At 38.1% G+C, this 23,782-nt stretch overlaps 1 protein-coding gene across 1 annotated transcript in view; it reads left to right on the forward strand.

Moving 5' to 3' along the window:
- Positions 1-12,648: 12,648 nt before the first annotated feature.
- LOC124160914 (phospholipase B1, membrane-associated-like) overlaps positions 12,649-23,782 on the forward strand; it is a 75,848-nt gene continuing 64,714 nt past the window's right edge. The window contains exon 1 of the mRNA XM_046537030.1: positions 12,649-13,108. The gene's annotated coding sequence lies outside the window, so the exon portion shown is untranslated. The remainder of the gene's footprint in view (positions 13,109-23,782) is intronic.

Raw genomic sequence — 23,782 nt, forward strand, 5'->3', positions numbered from 1 at the left:
GTGCTTAGGAATTCGAAAAAAGTGCTTTATTCTGAATCGAAGCTTAATTATTTCTGGAGTCACATTGCTACAATCCCAAGATTGTTATGCTGCAGCCCTCCATTTTGCCCTTCCCTACGCTAGTTTCTTCTGTTCACTTATTTTATTCTTCCTTTATTTACCACAAGTAATTATTATTATCACTTGGGTTCATTCGGGCCAATTTTTACTCCAATATTTCCTTGTAATTCTTACGTGATTATTGTCATTCGACAGAGCCTAATCATTTGGTATCCTCTGCTGTGCAAGCTGTATTCAGAAAATAATAGGAATTTAAGTTTTTGAAAAAAACAATATTTATTCGTCTACATTAATGTTGTCACCTTCAAAATAGCCCCTTTAGATATTCATCACGTTCATAACATTTCTTTTCGCTTTTTCCACGTTTTCATTGGTTGTTGTGTTGGGGCATCCGAACGACCATCTTGCTTCTAACCAGTTTCGAGCTATGGAGTTCTATCACAGTACGCTGCACTGATGACGCTGTAGTCTATGATTGGGTAAAATTTAATTTAGATGTTATGTATTCATTTTTTGGTACGAATGCATTTCCTGATATATTTTTTGTAGCAAAAATTTAATAAAAGATATTGTATTTTATTTTAATCCTAAAATGTAAATACAATTATCTCAGATGCTCCTTTTTTGAGCTCTGGTAATTGAAAAAAAATAGTTCAACATTTCGCCACAACAATAAACTGAGACGACGATATTATCGTGGTGGTTAATATTATTATTAAGTATTTTCTAGATACACGAAACTCAATTTCAAGGTACGTAATTGTTCCTTGTTGGAAATGTGTGGTCTAATATTAGATTTGTGTTAAATATTTATAAAAGGGGTCTGCCCGTATTGGTGTAAAAAAATAAATATAGTGCCATTGGATAAAAGATACATTCTTAATAATAATAGCGTAATTTTAAGTAAATCTTTGATATTTAAAGTATGTGGACGTGGTGGAAAATAATTATATTCCTTGCCATTTCAATAAGTCCAGCAGTTCCTTCCACGAATTGTTAAAGGCAAAAGGAGATTGGCCATAAATTTTATGCAGCACAAAATAAAATCATACTTTAGTTATTCATTTTTGAGATAGCTAAAGACGAATATTCAATTAATAGAAAGCATAACTATTAAATGGCTTGGATTCAATGAGGTAATGTGAGTAGATCGCTAATAACGTAGCTTTAATAGCTGCAGTTATGAATCAGCGTGAATGTTTCTCCCCCTCATCCTTGTATAAAGGCCACTGACGGTTTCAGTCCGCTGTTTTCGTTTTTATTCCGTCTTAATTCGGAATTAAGAACGCCTGCGTGTTGCTAATATGACGATTGGTCGGAAAAATTCAAGGTTTGCCTTCCGCAAGGTTTTCCCGAGAAGGTCTACTAAGTTATATGAAATTGCGTAAGGTATTAAACTCGTAATTGGTGTCTTCCGAAGGGGCATCATTTCTCTAAGCAGTAGACGAAAAAATCTCTTCTCAGCGAAAGGTGTTCTTTAGGAGACGAGACCTTGCTTTGTAACTTGTCTTCACTCGATTCCTCTCTTGCAAAAAAATTGGTAAATCCCATTTTCCTTCTCAATGGCAGCGAGAATTTAATATAGGTCTATTTTATTAGTTTAATTTTTCAATGCGAAGCTTATGTTCCACTAATCATTGGTATTTCGAATTTTTCTTCTGTAAATTCACTAAACCCGTAACGTCTGCCATCTTTCCTTAATCCCAGAATGCTGCTATTACTGGGTGAATTATTGTAAAAAAATTAATTGGGCCGGTGTTGAAATTTGTCCGTGTTAACATGCAGATGATAGCTTATGGAGTTATTTCATTTGACTTAGAATGTAGTAATATTTGTTTAACTCGGTTGATTATGAAATAATTAAAGCGTTTTCGACCTTTTAAAATTTGCTTGAAATTCTTCGGAAACTGGGAGGCAATTGAAAAATGTGTCTGCTGAACGAGGTACTAGAAAATAGAAACAGATAATTAACGCGAATCTAAAAACCCCTAGAATAACAGTGGATGGTGGAGAGCGCAACGCCGTAGAATAGTTGATGAGAAAGAGAGATGAGGGGACTATGATGTTATTGGGCGCCGGAGAGGAAAAACGAGTCTTAAAATCAAGAAAAAGGTAGGGAAAGTCCGTAGATACCATGCTAGCTACAAGTATATTGATCTATTGATGTAAAAATGAAAACGGAGTGTAGTGAAGAGTTGGATAATCTTGGCCCATGAAAAATGGAATAGATATAGAAGAAACTGGAGCAAAAATGAACGAAAAACGAGTAGGGAATGGCATTAGCTGAAGCTTTTGAAGTATCTATTATTAGAAAAAGTATGCGATGAATTGTGCAAGTTATAGCAGGATCTGTAAGGAGAAGGACTATGAGCATCGCTCTAATATCTATTTAAAATATGCGAAGGTGTTTTGTTCAATTAACTGAATATCTCACGCGGAAAAGATATGCTAATAATAATTAATAAGCCCGGAAGGTGTTACCATCTTCTTCCTGGACGGTGAGCATTGAGTTTAAACTTGAAGAAAAAACTGATACGCCGGAAATACCACTGTGCGATAGCTCTTACATTGAACTTGAAGAAGAAACGGATACGCCAGAAATACCATAGTAAGATAGCTCTTACATTGACTTATATGATATTATTTTTTAATGAATTTTAATAAGTTACATCGACAGAGTCAGCTGGGAATTATAAACAAATAAAATAACTTCCTAACTTAACTAAAACTACCAATGTTCTAAATCATAACCGAATTCATTTTGGCATGGCTGACCTAGACCCAATTGAGAAAGTGGCAACTGTCCCTTGCAGCTGATGCAGCAAGCCCCTCAGTCGTATCTTGAAATAGCTAGAGACGTAAAGACTTTGCGGGTTCTAAGACACTCATGGTGTAACCGTGCTTGAATGATCATTGGCATTGATATTGAGGAATTTTGAAAGTATGTTATCCATACATTTGGCCTCAGAAATTTCGCTTATCTGGGGAGAAATGATAAGTCGTGACCATAAACCCACTTTTAAGCAGGACAATCCGCGTCCTGATAATTACGGTTGTATTTCTTCGTTGTTAGAAGACCTAGGTCCTGTGGTTGCGCCGTTTCAACTCTCCTTTTTAAATCAACATCAGTCATCTTCAAGACTCTCATGACTAGTTTCGAAAAGCATTTAATGTGTGATCCATTGTCATTCCCCTTATTTACCTTTTTCTGTATATTGTGACTGAAAATTATTCCAACTACTTCTCTCTTTTCTCGTCGTTATTTCAAAACGACATAACTTCTACGAATTTTGTTTGTTTTTCGTGTTATTTTGCTACCATAACTTTTACTCACTGCTAAATCATGCTTTTATCTTCGTTGATAGTGATTTTCCCTGGATCCACAGGTGTGTTATGTACCAAATGCTATACTTCTTGGTCGGGGAACATAACCATCCATGGAATAATACTATTTTATGGATTTTATATTTTTATGGTATTTATTGCTCTTGGTTGAGTCTATTTCGAGGAATACAAGGCTCTGCAGTCACATGATTTGTACAACACTTGAATAGGCAATACGGCCTCTTTCTAGTAAGTGGAGAATCATTAGCGGCGCGCATTTGATTTTCCTCTGTTCTGCCACTTCAGAGCCGAGGTGAAAGTATATGGCTTTAATTTGGGGTTGGTGGCGCATGACGTGACAATGAATGGTTGCACAAATGATCTGATCTTCAATGGATGGATGAGCGCTTGCATTTATGGAAATGTTTGATGGCCTTCAAATTGCATTTATTCGGCTACTTACGAGTGGGTATTATATCTGCGGAATGATTCAATGACGTGGGCCTCTTCTCACTCTTGGAACTTGTTATTTGAATGCAAAATGTCAACTTAGAATCATACATTTTCTTTCCGAACCATTTAGTTCATTGTTTCGCATTTTTAAAGGAAGGAAATTCAAGGCTTTTGCCGTAAATGCGCTCATCTTTAATAACAGATATTCATTCCGCTGTTGAAAATTATAGGCAATGTCAGGGTACTTCATTTTTGCATGTCGTAAGTGGAATATTTTGTATTAGAAAAAATTATGTTGAAATTTATGTGATGATTTAATTTAATTCATATTGATTTTGCATTAGGCTATTTTCCTTGAAGCTGTAATTATGTCTTAATTACACGCTTTTTCTTCATTTTTCGGGAGTCTTTTTCATCCTATCTGCCCAATGACATCACCTTTTCTTTGTAAGAGGGTAAGCAATGGGCGTACGAAGTGTGTAGGAACTCACGTCATATTACTTATTATAATCCCCTATCGAGCCAACCCTAGGGTTGAAACTTTTCTGCGCGGATCAGCAACTAAATAGGGAAAAAATTAATAAAACAGGGGCAATTAACTTTTCCTTACATTTTAGGTGCATTTAACCACATTTATCATCTTCGATTTTCATTGTTATTTTGCAATGCAGTTCTTAGGCGGCGTGGGATTTATCAATGATTGTTGGTGTGGTGTGTGAAAATATGTTTACAGAATCTATTGAGGTTGTCATGTTTACATTGAGGTTATGACTGCCCAGGAAACTGCTATTTAGCGAGCGATTTCTTCTTTTACTCGTCGGTGTCTAGAGCAAATCTTTTCCTCTAAGGCCAAGGGATATCGTGGAAGTTAAACATAGCAGTAGGCAAAAAGATCCTGTAAGTTTCTCAAGATGGTGCTGCGTTAACCTCGGGCGTTGACCTTTTCTTCAGGAGGGCATAAGGCTAATGCAATGAAATAATGACACATACGTATGTTGCTGTAGGGCATTGGCGTCATAACATTTTTAATGAGCTTGAAGCCTCAAGGAACAGTTAGCGAGTTAAATGTTCAATGTCCTTCCTTTCAATTAAATTTTGTTCGCTATCACGGCAAGATTATTTTTGTCGTAATACCATCACCAAGTAATATTACTGGCTTTGTTGTCTCAATAAATCGTTTGCTTCGGCTGCAACTGTTCTTAGTGACATTATATATATATCTAGCTTTTGGTAACGGTGATAAATTGGTGGAAAGGATAATATGTTTTTAAATACCGTGTTCAACGTTATCATTTTTTACAAAGGCCGGCTCCATTTTATAGATGCACAATTTTTGCAAAATTTCTTGGATTTCCATCTGCGGGATCTGGAAACCATGGCCAGAAATAGCTGAGACTCATGTTCTGATCAAGAATAGATACCCTGCATCTCATTTGTCATTTATTTTTTGTGGCTTTGATGCTAGCCAAAATTCACGCCACGCCACGCATCATTATAGTCTATATATATTTCGAAATGATTTAATACTCCTGTTAGCTTTGAGTGTCTTCCGCATTAGTCCACTCGATTAATTGGGATTAGAACTGATAAATCATTGATGAGATGGATATCTTACAAAGACCTCTAAATCGCAAATTATCAATAGCTGTCTGGCGGCTTTGAGTTATCCCGAACGCGTATTTTATTAATGAACATAACAGTATTTAACAGCTTAATAGAAGTTCTGAGGAGTAGCTACTGGTAAAAAGATCCCCGTCTTAATATTTTTGTGATTCATCAAATTTAGTAATAATACTTATTAGTACTCGTCAAACAATTTTTTTTTGGGCATTGATGTTATTAAGCTAGCTCACAAAGAATTTCATAACTTAACCTGCTATCATGCCGAGTGTAATTTCATGGGGAAATTCTCTTTTCCTGAAATAAGGTTTGCGCATTTTGTTGTACTCAGCAAATTTGTATTCTTGTAATTTTGTTGCTTTAATACTGCTTATTTCAGTGTTGGGTATTAAATACCTTGCGTGACTAATATCTTAAATCTAAATACCCTGACTGCAGATCTTTCAGCAGTTTTTGAGCTACTAATGTTCAAAGTATAGGTTCAATGAATTTTGGTTCGGAAATTCATACAAGTAGACCGCCCGATATTACCATTTAAAGCCCTAGTTTGTCTCCTTTCGGTAATGCATGTGCTAATTCAGTGATATCCTACAGAATTATAGCCCTAATTCCATAAATAGACACGCTCAAATTTCATGTAAATTCTCCCTTATTTAAGTATACCGGGACTAGCCACGGTGATAACTTTTTACGAAGTCACCCGCAATGCACAAATAGTGCGAAAAATCCACAGAGGAAAAATCGGGATCCCGGTCAAGGCGAGTGATTTTTCCTCTGTGGATTTTTCGCACTAAATTCTCCCTCTTTGGCATTCTTTAGCAATGCTATTAAGTATGGTAAATTTAAGAAATTTTAATTTTGTTTCTCTCTTGACGTCATTGCAATAAAGTGCGTAAAGAACAAATAATAATATTTTATGAAGAAAGAAGCTTCCCACGTAATTTGCTGTTTTCGTAAGAAATGACCTCCTAATATGCGGTAACATCGATTGCCTGTATTTTTTGTATCAATTCTTAGAAGGTTCACCATATTGTGAGCGAATCCCGGCCTCTTGGTGAGCTCGTCGTGGAAGAAAGCTCGCCAGTGTCTGAGTGTGAGAGCACCGGATCAGATAATATAATTCTTGAATGTCGAGGTCAGGGAACCACATTCCTGTTTCCATGCAGCGAACGCCATCCGGTCGGACGATTCCAACATCCGAGAAGCATGTGTACCTGTATGTATAAAAGAGGATGTCTGTTTGTCTCTCCGCTATGGGTTCCATACGGCTGCAAGGATGGCGGCCAAAGTGAGATCAGGGGCATCTCCTCCTCCTGAACTCTGTAGTGCCACTTTCGGTTGCGTCCGACGCGTCTTTTGCGTCGTTATCTCATTACCGTTTGTTGCCTCACGTCATACAATTTCCGCGATTGGAAATCCTGCCGGGTAGGCACACCTCATGGCACGCTCAAAGAAGAAACATTAAAATATATACGATCATGAAATCCAGCCTCCAAGTTTCCCACTTCTCTTGGTACTATCCTACTGAGCAACGCCGGGTGACCTGCTAGTACCTAATGAAGCAGTTAACTTAATTATATGAACGATATTTATTTAACCTTACGTCTCGTTCGCTACAACTTACCGTACCTTTGCAGTTACGAACTAAAGAGCGTCCGGGGGTTCGTAATAAATTGAAGCAGCGGTAACCATCTTATCCTATGCATTAGTTGCTCGAAGCTCAATTTGTTTTAATGCTGTGAATGGAGCTGGCATTATCTATCGAATTTACTGACATCGAACCACCGGTCTTATTTAAAATATTGGTTATATAACCCCATTTGGGGGGTAATTCGTGGACAGCTGCTGATGGACTACAACACCACTAAGTTTGATTGAAATCTGAGACCCGCTTTTGTAACTCTCCCCTTGTAAGTATTATGAAAAGTTTGATAAAATCGATTTCATTATTAATGTTTCGTCTGAGCTTTGATTAGTAGAGTATCTGTTTCACTGCTTTTGGTCACGAGAAGCTTATAAGCCTACTTAAGTTCTGATAGAAGCCTTAAGGGTGGATACTTTTGGGAGCATTTTAGCAAATAATGCACGAAAGATATTGCAGTGCAAGCGGTGACTAATGGATGGATGATATTCCGGGGATCCGATTTAGAATTTGTACAAATACTCTTCTTATTCGGTCGTACCTCTGGTACTTAAATTCCTAACCAAGTTATTAATATGATAGTCGCGCAGGTAATAAAATGAGTGGATCGAGAAATTTTTAGATCTCCAATCAGAATTTAAAAATTTTCGAACGTTGCATTTTGGTTAATCACGACAAGTTCTGTCTAAAACGAGTAATCCCATTAAATTTAATATGTGAAGTTCTCTTGAAGAAGTCTTAGAGAAGATGAAGTTTTCTAATTAATATTCTATCAGATAGGTCTGGTGCTATACAGCCGGATGAAAGGACAGGGTATTTATTCCGTTTTTTTATTCGTCAATAAGGGTAAACTAAGTACATCATTTGCTAGCCATAAAAATATAATACGACAATAATAAGTCGCTTATTTCTTCGCAAGTAAGTTAGCGACCACTAATAATACTGTAAACACAATAAAGGCCTGAGTTGTGAACTGCGGTGTATTTTATTGTGCTTTTATCTCGCGCGGGAAAAGTTAACTTTTGAACCTCTTGGTACTTGTTTCTTCATTCTGATTTTTCCAGACCATCGTCCGATCGAACGTAGTATGTAAACTCCATGAAATATTTTACCCTACGGCCCATTTATAATTTTTTTCGAAGATTTAAACGACTCTTGGACAAGTGCCCACCTTGGTCGAGCATGGTGTCGTCGACGGTATCGCGGGTGCATTGGGAACTGCGACGTCTCCGGGGAATGCACTGTAAACCCGGTCCGAGAGCCAAGCTGCAACTCGTGAAATCTCTTTTATTCCCCGTGATTGACTACGGTCTGGTACCTTGCTCCGACCTATCCGGGCAAGATATAGAAAGGCTGCAAGTTGCCCAAAATGCATGCTTACGTTACGCCCTGCGCCCTGGATGGGCAGAACACATGACCAGTGGCGCCGACTCCATGGGGCCTGAGGGGGCCCGAGCCCCCTCAAAGATTCGTTTGGGGGGGCGGAGCCCCCTCAATAATTCAAGAAATAATTAAGTTATATTATGCTTTGTGAAATCACAAAAAATATTGCTAATTTTTATTTCCCATGTTTGACGATAGTTACCTTTTAAAATAAATTCAACAATGTGTTAAAACAAATAATTATAATGTTAAGCAGAGTAACTGAATCAAGTGGTGTGAATCATGATAGTTTCGGTGCTGCAACACACTTTGAATATAACCTCATCCCGGGGCAAGACCTCCGATATGGGCCCCCCCAATATTTTTTATGAGTCGGCGCCCCTGCACATGACGCCATACTACAACCGAGAGAAGATCCTGAAGATGAAGGAGAGGAAAATCCTGCAGACGGTGATGACGGAGCACAAGGTCTGGAGTAACATGGCACCAAGCTATGTTTTTATCAACATGACGCTCCTCGGGCAAGCCCACTCAGTGAACACAAGACATTCGCCGACCTCATTTGTCATCCCGCACCACAAGTCATGCAGGATGGCGGGATCGTTCCTCGTTACCTACGCGAGGGAATTCGACTCGCTGCCCAGGGAGCTCAAGGGCAATTTAACCAAAGCAAGGCTGAAATCGTATCTCTTGCAGAGATGTACCTAATTTATATTTATTTACTTACGCCCTGATTTTACTGATTGGCGTTATCTCTTCTTTTACATATACATTGTTTTATTCATCATTTTATTAGTACTTAAATCATTTTACTTTTGCAGTCCAAATGAAGCCTCAAAGGGCAAAGGTACCCGTTTCTGTAACCTAAATTTGCATTGCCGAAGAATAATTTTTAATGACTTTAATTTGCGATTCGCTATCTATTTATCTCTCCTATGTGTTATCACCAAGTGAGATCATTTTTTATCCTAACTCCAAAGAATTTTATAGATTTTGAGCTTTTGAACACTCTCTTTCATCCAGTTGATCAAATTGCATTTCTATTCAATTCTTAAGATTTTTTTATTTTTAAGTTACTTGTAACTGGGCACTTTATCTTAGACTTTCTATTTAATGAAGGAGAAATACGTCATATGTTTGTAATTTATTACCTTGGGTCCCATATAATGGTGATGTTTAATAGCACTTATGATGCCTCTCTTGAGATATGTATCGACAGCACAAACACATTAACCATCAATGGAAAGTTTCTTGTGTATTATTTCGGAACTTCTCCGATCATTCTTTGGGAATTAATAGTGTGCGTTTTAACTTGATTCAAGAAAACCTCTTGAACAAGATTGGGTAATGCATTTTAGGGTGAATTTCCGCTCATCGTTGTTCATCAATTGTAGTCCATAAAGTCCATACGTCAACGCGTTTTTGCTCCAACGCGGAATTTGAGGGGTGTTTGGGCCGGGCTGGAGCAGAACATGGTGAATGTCAAATTCGTTCCGCAGTACCTCTCAGAGACTAGGAAGTAGCAATTACGTGATGACCTCTCTTGTCGGAACCTGTAAAAATTGCAGCGAATGAAATCCTTTCATATCGCTCTGTATCTGAAAAAAATACCTGGTGTGCTTTCCAGCCCCTCACCTGCGATATTTACTTCCGGACGAAAGGAAAATTGAGGTAGTTAAGGCTGATAATTCTCTGTATTTGAGGTTCCAAATCTGCAGCTAAGTCCATAATTTACCCCGCCTGAGTGAAATTCTGGGAGAGATGATTACAATTTTGGTCTAGTTAAGTCCGTAGTCATGTAAGTCTCCAAAGTGTTGCTTTTTATGTATCATGGAATGAATGGTACATAATTTGTCTTACTATTGGCCCGAAACGTCCGAAAAGTTTTATATAAACATATTTTTTCGATAATTTAGATTTCTTTGACTTTTACTTGATTTTTACGTAAAATAACATTTGTTCGCTTTTAAGGGATTTTTTACTAATATGTGTCATTTTTTGGGAAAATCTTTGGATATCCTGATATATATAATTGGATATTTTTGGATTCTATTGATGAGATTTTCTTATTCCATCCCATGCGGCACGTTTTTGCCGAACAATCAGGGAGTAGCCACAAAGACCGACACATTTAATAGCATATACTTCTACAATGACGTAGATTCGAACCCGAATCCATAAAACATCCACCTGGTGCTATAGCTAAGAGCACCTGGTTAGACCCACAGAGTAAATTCATACAATAGCGCCCGTGGTGGCTGCGCAGTAACCTTAAGCTGTCGCTAACCTTGAACTACAGTTTCATTATGGTGAATGGCAACAGCAAATGAAACACTCATGAATAGGATGTAGAATCTGAGTTTTTCCCGGCGTATGCTCTGCAGGAATATTTCTCGGGTTTCCCACCGGGTGTCGTATCGGGTTGTAGTTCCCAACGTTTCCATGACTAAGTCCGTCATCGTCATCAGGGGTTAATGTTGAGCCAAGTTTTTTCTCCGGTATTAAGATGGTTTTGTTTACCCTTGTTTTTTCTTATTGTGAGATAAGAGCACTGGACGAGTTTCTGGTGGATCCACGTTTGAATCGCAAAGAAGGAAAACGATTCTATTGAATTTCGTGGTTTGCATAATGCTAGGTAAAATAAATTGTTAAAATTTTCATTGAATATAAATATTTCTATTTGGAATTTTTTTCCCCTTCTGCCCTTGAATATAGCAAAATAAAGCATGCATGCATGCATAGATTCATGTATTTATTTTATGAGCATTCTATAGGTTGAGGTGGGCTAACATGGCGCATTTTGGGAATTACCCATGTCTGCATTCCCTTCCAAATTGGACATCACTCTTCATCATATATGAAAGACCACTCAATTTAATTCTGTCTGTAATTCCTAAATTTTAGGAGGATGTATGGGCCAGCATTTGAAGAAAGGATGTGGAGAATACTGAAAAACGGAGAGCTCAGGAACCTGTACAGAAGACCATATGTTGTGGCTGTGATAAGTAGGGGAATTAGGTGGCTTGGCCATGAAAGGAAAAGGGAGGAGGATGCAATTATTAAAAGAGCGTGGAGATGTCAACTAGAAGTAAGGCGCCCGCGGGGAAGACGATAACTAAGAAGGAATGATCAAGTGGTTGAAGACATGAGAAGACTTGGGGAACAGGTTGACATGGTGGAGGACAAAGGAGTCTGGAGACAACTTGTTGGCGAGGCAAAAAATCGATTTTGATTTGAGCGGCTACAGGAGTGAGAGATTGAGTGCTATGATTCTTATATTATTCCTCCCCTTACCCATTTATCGAACATTCTTCCCTCCAACAATGTTTGCCAGCATTCAATACTCACTCAGTACTCGCACCTTCCAAGACTTCGGTTTCTTCTGTAGAAGTTTCCGGTCCACCATACCGAGTACTTCGTCGCTATTTTTTTAATCTTCTTCCACTTCACCTTATCCATTAGCCTCCATGCCTAAATTTCGTACGCCTCCATTCTTTTCTCGTCCTCCTTCTTCACCGTTCAAATTTCCTCAGCGCGTCACTCCAGAAATTTGAACTTCTCTTAACTAATGACTCTCCTAAGTCGAATTACGCATTTTAAATTATTGTGAACCAATAGAAGCTCTTTTTTAGACCTAAACTCCTAGCTTTTCTTTAGTTTTCAACTATCTACGACAACTTTTGTCTAATTTTACCATTTTATGTTATTGTAAACCAACAGACGCTCTTTTTGAGTCCTGAACTCCTAGCTTTTTCTTAGTTTTCGACTGTTTTTCGCCAAGTTCAGTCGATTTATGTCATTTTAAGTTATTGTAAACCAACAGAAGCTATTTTAGTGTACTGAACCCCTAGCTTTTATTTAGTGTTCAATTGTTTACGCCAGGTTAAGTCGAATTTTTAGTTAGCATAATCCAACTGACGCTCTTTTTGTGTCCTGCACTCCTGTGTGTTTAGTTTTCTAAAGTTTACGCCATGTTAAGTTATTGTAAACCAACGGACGCCCAGTTTGAGTTCTGAACTCTTGGCTTTTGATAGTTTTCAATTTTTTTCAGCAAGTTAAGTCATAATTGTTGAGGGTAGAGCTTGAGTCTTAATCCCAAAGGCGACATATACTATTCCCCTTCCCGCTCATTATCTCCCACCTCCTTATCCCCCCTCCCCCAACTCAGTTGTCCCGCGACAGAGGTGGTGGTGGAGGGGGAAGGAGCTGAAAAGAGTATAAAGGGGAGAGGACCCGCAATACTGCAGCCGCTCAATCCAACGCTCATTGGCCGTCGCCATTCGCCGAGGTCGAGTCCTTGCCCAAGCGCTCGGGAAGCCTCCACGGCGACTTTAGACGGTCGTCTCCCGCTCCTCCTCCTTCTTCCGCTTGCTCAGTCGCCGACCGAGCACCTCGCGGTCGAGTGCCGTTTGTGGCCTTCCCGCGCCGCCGACACCTCCGGGCGCCGAGAGAACCAGGAGCACCGCGCCGAAGAGGGCCCTTCTTGCAGACCTGCACCGTTGTCGTCCCTTACCCAGAGGGTCCGAATAGCTGCCGAGCCTTGTCTTAGGGGTCCAAGCCCGCGGAATTGGAACGAGGAGACAGTCCGAAGGAGCGTCGCAGTGCGGTCTCATAAAGGAGGAACAGGTTGGTCCACTTTCATTATAATCCTGGCCCTTTGCTGTGGTTTCCCTGTCAAGGATCGTATTTTAGAAACACACTATACTTCCAGTTCCAACAGGAATGACAAAATAATTTATATACTTTTGCGAATGGATTGGTGCGTGAATTTGTTTTTCACTGTCGAAGTATTGGACTTAAATGCTAAGTCAAACTCACTTAGCCGGTCAAAGTTCTCAAGTCGGGCTACTCAATATTCTTAGAATTCTCTGACTGGTTTACGGCCGGCATCCCGACACCTCCCGCCACTCCCCTATTTAGTCACCTTGCGGTGTTGTGTGTTTGACCATTCTTTGCGTATTATCCGCGATCGTGTGGAATTTTATCTTAAATTTCCGAGTCAGCTATTTTCCGTAGTTGGGTTTATTTAATCTAAGGGGTGTGACGGTCTATTTTAAAATGTGTTTTTGACGGCCCTTTGCTGTCGTTTCCGTGTCTGCCAGTGGTGAGATATGGAAATTTTCCCTCATTTGTGATTGAGTGGGAAGACCAATGTGAGGTGACGGCTATCTTTTGTATGGGAATTATGATTGGAATTATGGGTTTAAATTCGTATTACAGAAGATTCCGGTTAATTGGGACAAATTGGGACTTGTGCACTTTGCCCCAATTAAGCGGCTACCCCAATGAGGCGAACTATCCTGTATATGGGCATAAACAAACGTTGAAATGATAGAAAGAAGACTAAAGAATGTTTATAATGCAACATAAGTTTATTAAACTATTAATTTGAGTTAAGCGAGTTAAGTTAATTTATTATAATTTTTTATGATTATAACAATTTAGTTAAAAATATTTTTCACAGCCTCGGGCGACGCTCAATGAATGTCTTGTACTAACAATAAGTCCTATTAAAGAAAAGTCCTATCCTCTTGCGGATGGTATAACAACAAGAGCTTTCAAAATAGGGCAATAATAGGAGCATTTGTGAAAAATAAGAATAAATCAAAGGAGGAAAATGTAAAAAAAATAGTGCTCTGAAAACAAAAAAATTGATTTCGTCGCAAGTATAGAGTCTATGTTGCCGACTCATGGCCCAATAAAGCGGAGAATACTCTGGGATATTCCTCTATTGAGTTCTGTTCTTCAAGATCTGCCCCAATTAAGCGGCTGCCCCAAGTAATCGGTGGACCCATTAAACGGAATCTACTGTTACTTTTAAAAAATTGTTGGACTTACTCAGTAACAGTGCAATTAATAAGTGTCTGAACCTAGTAAAAGTGATGAAGTTGAAGATTATTTCTTCGATGCTTTGTGTGTTTATGATTATAGCTAAATACTATTGCGATTAAGATTGGTTATTTTTCATCCCTGTGCCTATTTTTTTTCTCTAAAGTTAACGGATTAATACAAGCATTATGTATTTAACCCTTTCTAACCCAGAGTTCTTCTGGGAGAAATTAAATTTCAAGACTTCTCATTTTTAAAAAAGTGACATTTTTCTACTCAATTATAATTATTGTGGCAGCTACACATTTCACCATTAAACTTTAAAGTGCAAAAGAACACGTATTTAAATATTTCCTGAATAGAGGTGAAATATATAATTTTTTATGTTACCTAGAACCAACATTGGGTTATAATGAGCTTTGACTAGAATTCTAAAAAGAAATCTGCTTTATTTACGTATTTGAATTTGAAAATTTTTGTCTGTTTGTAGCGGTTTTTCAACCAAGAGGGTAAATGCAGTAGACTACCCATCCTAAATATGTTTTGATAATTCAGCAATGGAACGCAAGGTAAAACTGATCTCGTGGGGTGTGGAATAGGGTGCAAAGTCTTAAAAAAAACTCTGTAAACTCATGAAAACGAGGTAATCTTAAGGCAGTCTAGCAGAAGTAATGATTTTTTCACAAAACTTAAAAAAATGAGAAAATCAGGCAAAGTATAAGAGTGATACTGTCTCAAATTTGAGTAATTAAAGAAATTGAATTATTTGACAACTACGTCAGAGGAAAAATCACCGAACAGCAAACCTATTAGGGAAAGAGATGGATTCAAAAACGAGGCGTTAGCCGTTAGCAAGGGGTTGAAGACAAGAACTTCACGTGTGGATAGAAAATGATGGTCTCACGCATGATTTGGATTGAACTGTAGCTTTGTGAGGGGACGCGAACCCCGAAAAAGGAGTAACAGCCTCGAAGAGTTTAAAACGTGAGTATGAATTATAATCGAGAAGCTGAGATTTAGGAGCGGGAAACGAATGAAAAAGTAGAGGACATTATGTTTGGAAAATTATGAGAATCCGCAGGAAAAATTAAAACAATATGAACTTTTTTAATTTTTAGATAAGAGGTGAAAAACGATCACTCGAAGAAGTATGGTAAAAAAATTTGTGCCTATTAATACTTTGTTGTTACTCATTGATGTGGTTGCTAAGGTTGGTTTGCATAGGTGAGGGTAGAGCTCGCCCGGATTAACAAGTCGTATGTCACACATTCGGCGTTGGTGGAGCAGTTCCTTTCCTGGGCCTCCTATTCCTGGGAAGAGTGATTAGCATATCATTGTTCATAGGACTCTTCCAAGGCTTTGCCCTAGACTCGATCTCAGAACCCTTAGGTCAGAAGACGAGAGCTCTATCCAAGGGGCCACCCCGCTCCCTATTTGGTTGGAACCTCCTTTCCTTTTTGTATTCAATTTAACTGTTAACGTTACAATTTAAGGTCTTTCTTTAATTTAAATTATTTCTACTGTACAATTTAATGCTTCATTTTATTCTCGCTTGGAAAAATTATTTATTATTTTGTTTTCACATTGTTATCCTATTCGCATAGGGTCATTTTGTTCTCGTCAAACCGTATTAAATTTCGTGCGATTCACACTTATACATTAATCAAATTGATATCTAGGTTACTTACGCATCATTAAGAGTGATCATGAAAATAAAACGAAGTTTTCGACTCCGACAAGACAGTAGCGTCTCCTTTGACGCTTTGTTCGAGCTCACGAAGATGTGTATGTCCTGGCATGGCATGTGGCATGGCATACTTCACGGTTCACATACCGAATTAAATTAAATTCTAATTGTATACGTTGCATGTCATAGAAGTACATAGAGTATATTCATGATCTTTTCCTTAAGCGGAATTTTTTTTGACTCCAAAGTGGATTTGGCGTTTATATTTCTTCTCACTCCTGTGCCTTTTAATGCTCCATTTTTACCGCAACCCAGACCCCGCAATTATTATTTATCGTCTTCAAATTCTCACCGTCATGTGCTTTTGTGCCTTAGTATGCTCGTTTTTCCGAATCATTTGATGAATATGTCAAGCTGTTAAATGATATTCTAGGTCTAATCAAAGAAATCTTGGACAGAAATTGCAGTCAAAGGATTGATTTAACTCTGGTTTTTCTATTTTAATGCTGAAGGCTCACGAGAATCATGACTAAAGGTTTCAGTCTTACTCGTTTTGTGAAATGATGGCTGCATATTTCCCTCGGAATTTTTTCAATTCAGTGAAAAGTTAAATAAAACTGTCAAATATTCAGGAAGATAAAGGTCTTTCAGAATTAAAATTATCTGTTTTGCTTTTTTAGTCACAAATTCGATTTAGCAGCAAAATGAACGTTGTGCGAGTATTTCATTAGATGTATATATTTTCAATGCTATTTTTCGTTTGTTTAACTGTCTTCCCCTCCTACTTAAATGTGAAATCCCGAAATAAAAAATATTAAAGGAAGTTTCTCGCTGTCGTTTTTGATGGATGAAATGGTCCTCAGTATTTTGTAAACTTTCTATTTTCATTCAAATTTTTATTTTCAACTTAAGTATATCATTTATTTTTTTAGTGTTAGAATCACTTAAAATATTTTAAACTGAATTTTATTCACGATACTTTGTAATGAGTGACGAGATTTGGAAAATGGCAAACTTAATTTATTTGAGCGAGATATTAACGATACGCTCGACTATCACTCATTATTTTCAGCGTTACCTGGAAGTTTAACGAGATTAAGTAAATAATTATCTACATAAGTATTCTCAGCAATATTTGAAAATTCATTGGCGTTATCAACTTAGTTGCACTTGAAATTCCTCTTGAATTGAAGTTTTGCTCATCATCTTCCGCTCAAACCATAATGTATAATACTTCTTGTTCGGTGACTGAAATACATTCTGTTCTCATGTAATTTCTTTGTAGTATTTATTTATTTTCAGTAGATGCGATTGTATTGACGTTTTCCCTTAATCGTTGAAGGTCAGATGTGCAGGTAACGGTGACTATTCAATTAGGTGCACCCATAAAGGCCGTGGTTAAGTCATTCAATTACATCCCGCTAACATGATGTAACGGATATTAAAATTCAATACCACAGGCTGCCCCGCTTGACATGTTAGGAAGTTCTCATGCGGCGCGTTCTCGGCTTCAAGGTTATGCGACTCAGGGCGCTTGATCGAGACAGAAGACTTTGGTCTCAATCGAATATTGTGGCGGTGAGCATAACGTCGATCACATTAGGTGACCTCTGTATATACTTCTTCTATGCGACCTTTAGGTAGACCTCTCTGTTTAGATAATATTTTTTTTGTATCAGGTTACTTATTAATCGCGTAGTGGTCAAGCTCAGTAGCACAAGTCCTTCAAGAGCCGAGGGTAACGTATCCACATAGCAATTGCATGCGTGCGTGCTGTTGTAGATGGGTGAAATTTCAAATTTATAGCACTCCGTCAATAATTCATTATTGCATTTTTCATCGAATTTGGCTAAACTCGAGCTACTACGAGACACTACGAAAGTCAAGTTCCATTTAAAGCAAATGTAATGCAAATTTTCTTCTCCGTTCATAATTTTTTCTAGATAAATACAGTGCTATACAATATAGATATTTCTCAAAAGTTTAGATTTATTTTTGGAAATAAACATTATATTTCCTTCGATCATGCAAAAACTGTTGGCAATTGGAGGAGCTAAAAGCTAGCACCTGCCGTTTTCGAACACCTCATGTCCCACATTTATCGGGAAATAGTTGATCCCCTGAACACTGCCTCTGGGCAGTATTAGAGACTTTTCCTGTAGGTACTATTATAATTACTGTAGCGGAATATATTCACTTAATGGGAAATAATTTAATTTTTTGCTGATTTGAGAGTATGACCTTATTTCAAAAAGAATATTTTTTTGTGCTTTAATCCGTAACTATGTCTTCGCTAAAATAATTAATATTCAAACTTGAATTCAGTTCAAGCCTCTTCAAAAACTGTCTTCTATTGCGCCAGTCTCATGGAGCATATTAAACTCCATTTCATGAATTGATGTTATTCTGGCTTTCAACATAAAGAAATAAATAACTATAAAATAGCATTTTCAACATTTATATTGAATGAAGGCGAAAACTAATAATGCACAAATACTATACTTCCTACTGAATAGGGTAGTTTCCTTCATCAAAGAAAACGAAAGGCATTGATTGCGATTCGTTACCCACCATTACTGTATTCATAATATACAAATTATTTCGTTTTAGAAATACCTGTTTAGACGAATGGCAATGGTCCATTTTTATCCTCATTTGAAGAGGGCCAGATTGGCGCCCATGCGATGCCACTCCACGTGACGTCACAGGGACCTAGTTTCTATAAGAGAAGATAGGAGTTATTCATCGTCTGAGATTGCCAATGCATGCATGAGGCGCAGAGCTCAGGGAAACATGTCTTAATAATCACTTATTAAAACTGGCTAAGGTCGGAAAGTTTTCTTCATTTGATAAGGTATTAATAATCCTTATTTAAGCCAAGCGCTACCAGCCAGCAGGGTACTCAGCTACCCGCTAGCAGCCTGCGTCGTATCAGCGCTCAACTCGCCTCAAGGTCACCTCACAGGGCGGCAGCGGGAACCAGAAATACGTCACACGGAGAGATTTCCCGGTATTCATACTTACGCGTCGCGTTTTCGCGCGCTTGAAAATGTTCACTTTTCATTTAATCGCGAAAAATAGATATCGTCATTTAAAAATCTAAAAGCGTGAAATACGTACTCCAGGAGTAATAATCTTTCGATTTAGGCTATAAAAAAATAATAGGAAACCACCCTATTATTTAATCATCTTGAGTCTACTAATATCTGAAAACCAATGTCGTCACAGTGATCAGTATTTTGAAATTGTCAGCCAACCAACGATAGAAAAGATATAAACTCGGATGTAACGAAATAGATAATTGATTTGTGTTTCTTTCGAAGTGCGTTGCTGTCTTTTAAAAACTCATTATTTTACAGGCAGCTGAAAGAGTGACGTTACCATGCGGTGTATTCCGAAAAGTAAATCGCATGGAGTGGGAAACTAACCACTGATATTTCAGCGCCGGCGGGTACCCAAAACCTTAAGTGGTAATTATAGGTTCTTGAATAGAGCTTGGTTTTGCGGTGTGGGGAGTTTTTAGGACCTTAAAACAGCCGCACAACGTGAGGCTGAATCACAATAGCGCTCTCAAGATTTGATGTTTCTGAAAATAGTTAATTTTATTCCCTTTGTGTCGAAGTTTCCGAAAAGACCACAATTGGAACGAGATATAATTTTTAAACCACATCATCATCATGGTCGTTATAAGATCCCTCTGTCCCAAAATTGATGAAAGATTTATTTTATCTCTTAGCTGCCCACCACTTACCAGTCAGAGCTATCGTTGATTTTCCTATCGATCTACGACTATTATCATCCTGATTTTTTTTAATTTAAAAATTACTTAAAATAAAATAGTATGGAATATCCTTATTGAAATTTACTTTATTAAATCTTTCATTTATTTTGCCTCCTCCACAAAGATTTAGCCTGTTTATGCTATTGCTCATAACATCCTATTAATTGAGCTTATTTTGTGCGACTTTATGAATTTTTGCACTAGAAGATGCCGTCCAAAAAAATGTATCGTTGTTTTGCTTCCTATTGACGTTTCAATGTTTTCAAGATGATGTTGTTGAAGGTGATTTTTTCACGTGTAAATACTTTCTTGATGCGTGGCTACACAACGCATATTTACCCGCGCGAGTAGATTATGATACAATCGCCATCAAAATTACATCCTGAAACCACCCCGAATGCTTGGACACTGAAGAAATTTACACATCGTTGCACACGAATGACTTCCGTTAATCTTTCTGTGTCTCCTTCACTAATTTCCCCGTTTCGGTACGCGCGTGCGTCATACGAAAACGGTTTTTGAGAACTGATGTGTTTTATGTCTATGGGAATCATGGTATATATTAAAAAGTGCTTGTTTTCACTCCGGATGCATTTTGTGCTTATACGATACGACAGAAATAGCACTTTAGTATCGAGAAATTTAAACGTATTGTCCGTTAATTCATCATCACATTCAATCTCCATGTTTTCATCTTGCTTTTTTTACTTATTGAGAACTCTCTGTCGGGGTATATTTTTTGTGATTATTTTCTCCCGTAAAAATTTCCTTGCTGACCCCAGTTTAAATATCCATTTTTCTGTTCATTTTGGCCTCAAGTGGAATCAAAAGAGCGCTCACCCGAAAAAATTTGCTATGTAATATTTTTTACACTGTGTTGCGGAAGTGAGCGGGCACAGTATCACGCACGCTTGGTATCTGAGCATTAAATTTCCGTTATTACGTCCTTGCGCGAGACAGCATTCAATGTCGTGGCCTTATGATTTGTCCACCCGTGTCGATGATCAAATTGCTAATGGCTGCCAAAAAGTGTGAACGATAATGACGCAGTCCACGTGCGCGTGACAGACGTCTAGTACCAAGCACGAAATGTATGCGGAAGTCTTAAAAGTTCGGTCAATATTTTGACATTGAAATCTAATAGGGCTGTTATGGTTTCATCCAAGGTCTTTGTCCACTTTCACTCACTTATTTTGTGGTCAGCTATCCATTTCGTACCGCTCAATTTCAAATATTCGATGAATAGTCTGTGAATGTAACGTTTTTACTTTCATTTGAATCGAATTTTCATATGTTCTGAGGAGATATAATGATATCATATAATATGATAGTGGCGAGGTGAGGAGAAGCAGCTTCTAGATGTGATACGGAGGAGGCAGAAGGCATGTATGGATCGAGTACTTACTTAGTGGGCAGGGGATGTTAAAAACAGGGTTATAAGGCATAATGTTAGGTATACGAAGGAGAGAAAGGAAAACAATAGGATTTTTTTTGGTATAATGAAAGTGAGTAGGCCTCATTGAGAATTGAAGAGGGAAGTGCTTGAAGGAAGGGAAGACTGCCTGAATATTTCATAAGTACTCCATGGAAACCTACCTTAATTGGTAGAACACTTAAGTAATAGTACTGACAAGGTGTTCCTACTATGCAGCATGGTATTACTATCTCGTAATTGCTACAAAGTCCTTTCAACAGCTCGCAAATTCCGCTGCGTTGCTGATCCTAATTGTAGACCATCAAATGCCTCCATCTTACTTGTATTATAGCTGTGAGGAATTAATAGCGCGTTTCACTCAGCCTCTCGGTTAATTTTTGCAAAACATCCATTAGCTAACAAAATAATTTCTTCTCCAACTTAAGCCTCATTGCTCTTCCATTTAACATCAATAATAATAATGGTGATAAAAATAATATTAGTAACAGTTTTAATAGTGGTAGTAGTGATGATAAATGTAATAATGATAGTAAATTTCATTAGTTAAAAAAGCAACAAAACTACAAAAAAACGACGAAAATGGAAATTCGAAACTGTGCTGTTTGAAGGTTAATACAGAGTTGCGTTTATTGATCGAGTGAAGACGATGCTTGAACATGGAAACCGATTCGCGTCGTGAATGCTGTGAGTGACTCAATTGTTTATGTGAGTTTTAAAACTAAAAATTAATTTTTTACTTGCAGAAGTATTCCTTTTATAGCAGATACTCTATAGCTCTTCGTACAATATCTTATCCCACTCGTAATGTGGGGAACTTGATCAGATTCCGGAGGACTAATTGGTTCAAGTAAATGACTGCTCTTTATTTATTTATTTCCATTGCCCCATAAAAAGCACATTTACGGCCTTTACAATGGGGAATTAACAATTAACAATGAAGGACATTCACACACGCCCAAGCCCTGGATAACGGTAACTTACCCAGGCGGGACTCGAACCCGCCTGGGTAAGTTACCGTAAGGGACCTTCGGTTTGGCAAGCGAGGACTGTACCCCGCCGCCACCGAGGCCGGCGTATGATTACTATGCATCATTGCCGTAACTGCTTCAAGTACTTTGAGATCCTGCGGAAAACATGGCGATAACTAAGTGAAGCTGGATAATGTGGTCTCCATTACCGAAGGTTGTATCTATTTATCGGTATATTGTATCATATTCACCAGTAAATTACGCACCTATTGCCTCATTTCTTTATTTTCATCCATGATATCTACTGTCGGCTCTGGGTATCTTGGGTATTCACCCCATCTGGTTCTACGAATAATCGGGTCTGCCGTGCATACGAATGCCTGAGGAATGACCCCTTATTCTCAATAACTTATCGTTGGTTAGAGTAACTCTGGTGTTGAGAAGAGCGCTTGCTCTTTTATAAGAACTTCGATCGGCGCAACCTTTTTAGAAAGTCATTTGTTGAGAAAAGCTCTTGAAAGTAGCTAGTAGCAATGAAGATAAGTATCTATCGACAGTAATATAAACAATCGAAACTCCTCTAAAATATATTTCGCGATCGATTCGCGGTCTATGCTGTGATTGATGAAATATAGTGCGATTCAAAATGAATGAAGGAGTTTTTACGCTTTCTAATATTTATCACAGTAAAAATACAGCTATAAATCATATATCTAATGAAAGAGAAAATTAAACAGTTTTAAATAAAAATTCAATGTGAGCACTATTCGTCCCACGGCACACCTAAAGACCACGTACGAGTTCTTCCTAAACGCTACTAAGTGTCTCTCGAGGGATTTTTGCAACAGCTGATTCAATCTTCTTTCTTACCTCGGAAAGGTCAGCTGTTAGCGGGGGCATGCATGTTGTTATCATCCGGAGGACTACAACAGGACTTAATACGGAACGCAAGTTGAACAGTAATAACACATCCCGTATTTGCAAACTGTAAGGCACATGAGCTTTATGTTCACTAGTCACCGTCTTTGCTACTAGCGCTTCCTAACGGATGGCGGCGGAAACATTGGATGCACATACATTTTGTTGCCCAAAATACTAACTCTTTCAGTTCCGCTTTCGTATGATGTATCATTTATGGATGTCAGTTAAGTTGAATGAATATTGTAAAGCGTTAATATCTCGCTATTCATTTTTGAAACACCCGGTAATTTACTTATCAGTCTGGATCATTATAAGTCTAGTTGCGAACGGGGCTAAACTATTCTCAAAACACCCTTCAGGGCACGGAAGAAGGCATTTCCTTTGGCAAGGAGGTGAATGATCGCGTGAACTCACAAGGTGAATGCTCAGATCTCTCTTGTAAGAAATCCTTTGCTCAGAATAGCATGCCGAGCCTTGAAAAGATGGCCTTTGGTCGCGTCAAGGCCGAAAATAATCACAAGGCAGGTCGCCGAGTTGGGGTTCAGTCATCGCGATGCGTAAGATTGTGTTGACGTACTGATGGGGAATTCATGAAGGAAATGGAGTTAGCCGAGAGAAAACATTCAATATTAAATTTAAGCGCTGTCCAGAAATGGTGATTTTACGCGGAAGCCGTTGA

This window comes from Ischnura elegans, chromosome 6 (genome assembly GCF_921293095.1).
Source record: "Ischnura elegans chromosome 6, ioIscEleg1.1, whole genome shotgun sequence".
NCBI classification, from domain to species: domain Eukaryota; kingdom Metazoa; phylum Arthropoda; class Insecta; order Odonata; family Coenagrionidae; genus Ischnura; species Ischnura elegans.